The sequence below is a fragment of the Athene cunicularia genome, assembly GCF_003259725.1.
Source record: "Athene cunicularia isolate RWA chromosome 11 unlocalized genomic scaffold, athCun1 chr11_part1, whole genome shotgun sequence".
NCBI classification, from domain to species: Eukaryota; Metazoa; Chordata; class Aves; order Strigiformes; family Strigidae; genus Athene; species Athene cunicularia.
In genome coordinates, this window is record NW_020799113.1 from 16480942 (window position 1) to 16482867 (window position 1926).

Below are 1926 nucleotides of genomic sequence, written 5' to 3' on the forward strand. Positions count from 1 at the left end.
GGACTTTCTTACCTTGAGGGTGCAGCAGATATTACATTAACCAGATTGTGCACACTTTCCATGCAAGAACTAAAGGCATATATATATATATGCACAGTGACTTAATTCTCTTATGAAATAAATGGGGGCTTTCTGGATTCCTCCCACCATAGACATCATGATCAAGCTCAGCTAATTGAGACCTTGTGGGAAAAAGGTGTTCCTTAGCAAGGCCTTATTTTTCCAGAAGCAATATGGGAGAGCTGTTGTCTAGCGTAAGAAGTCTGTGCAGATTATTAAGGCAGTAATAGTCACGTGGAGAGAGGGGAACCAGGTTTAAAAAGCTCCTTACTGGCTAGGCTTCAGCTTCAGCTTCAGCTCCCAGAGAGACTGCAGTCCCAGAGTGGTGGAACCAAGAAGGAGGAACCCCCATTCGGTCATCTTCCCCCTCCCCATAGGTACCAGGGAATGGGACAGAGACATCCCTCTTGCTACCTGGTGAGTCTGTCAGCAAGACTGCTTCAGGGCTCTGCAGCTGGGAGCAGAGGCTATCCTCATGCCCAGAACAGAGCTCATCCTTTATCCTATTGCTAAGGGAGAATGGGTGTGCAGGCTCACTGAAATGTAGGGGAGTGGGGGCATATCTGAGGGCACTGCATATAACACGGGTATGTATTTGATGCATGTGGTGGCAGCGACTGGTGGATGGTATCAGGGGCAGGCAGCAGTGTAGCTGCATGTCAGTGTAAAAACGTGGGTTGTACTGCATGGGCAAACAATAAGTGTTTACAGATACTGTGTCATGACTGCACAGGCGAAGTACTTGCAGCACGTATGGCATGAAGTGTCAGAAAGAACAGAGAAAATGGTACTATGCAGTGTATTTGGAGAAGATGAGGGCTGGAAGTCACAGAGAAACCAAAAGAGAATAGAGCAGTGCATGATAGACGGCTGCTCACCCAGATGAGGGCTTTAGGATCCGAGTCACTGCTTGGATCTTGGAGCTTGAACCAAGAGCTTTTTGTGAAAGCAGAAAAATCTGTAAATTGTCAATGGCTGTCCTGTTAGCATCTTTGTGGCCTAAAGAGAGGAAGGGAAGAGGCCAATGTGCAAGCTTTAACTCTGAGTTGGGATGCTTTTTCACATTCGAAGTTTGCAGAGAAACCTGGTATTCCCTGTGAACTCTAGCACCTCCTTCACATATTACAGTTATAACACTGTATTATCAGTCCTCACTGACTGAATAGGAACGGTAGGCTGCAACACCACCAAGAATCCTCTGCGATCTGACCTATTCTCATTGATGCCAGGCAGAAGGGAAGGAATCTATTTAACATTGGGGAGGGGGAGCCAGTTTCTGCCTTTTGTGCTCAAATTTTATTCCCTCAACAGACACTGAGTGTAGAGTTATGGCTCACAGCTGTAACAGGAGGAGCCCCTGAAAACCCCTTTCTGCAGCTGTATTTAGCCAACTTTTGGCATCAATCACTGTTGTTCTGCCAGCTAATTCTTTGCTCGTTTTAACCATAAAAAACTCAGGTCCCATTTGGAATAGCAGCAGATAGTTAATGTCCTGCAAATACCTCAGCCTGACAACTGAATCCTACCAGCCCCACGCTTGCCAGAAAAGAGAAAGCCGGGCATCCATCAGTCCTGGTGTAGGAGTATTAGAAGTGTCCAGCTCTGCCATCCAACCTGCATCCCACCAGGTTTTGATGTCAAAAGCCCAATTCTGCTGTTTAACTAAAGCCACGCTAACAGACAGGGGAGAGCAGCTCAGCCGGGGAAGGAGGGAAGCGGGGCAATCCGCACTGGCTCGACCTGTTGCCCGCTACGGCACTTTCAGACTGCTCGACCGGGGACGCGTGTTGTGCCTGGCGGGAAGGAGCAGCTCCGAGCGCCCCGCAGCCGGCGGCACGACGAGCCCTGGGCAGCCGTACCCCTGTC

General features: G+C 48.9%; 1 protein-coding gene across 1 annotated transcript in view; it reads left to right on the forward strand.

Moving 5' to 3' along the window:
• The first annotated feature begins 371 nt into the window (after positions 1 to 371).
• The window catches only part of SLC6A2 (solute carrier family 6 member 2), a 76059-nt gene continuing 74504 nt past the window's right edge, over positions 372 to 1926 (forward strand). Inside the window, exon 1 of the mRNA XM_026856731.1 lies at positions 372 to 477. The gene's annotated coding sequence lies outside the window, so the exon portion shown is untranslated. The remainder of the gene's footprint in view (positions 478 to 1926) is intronic.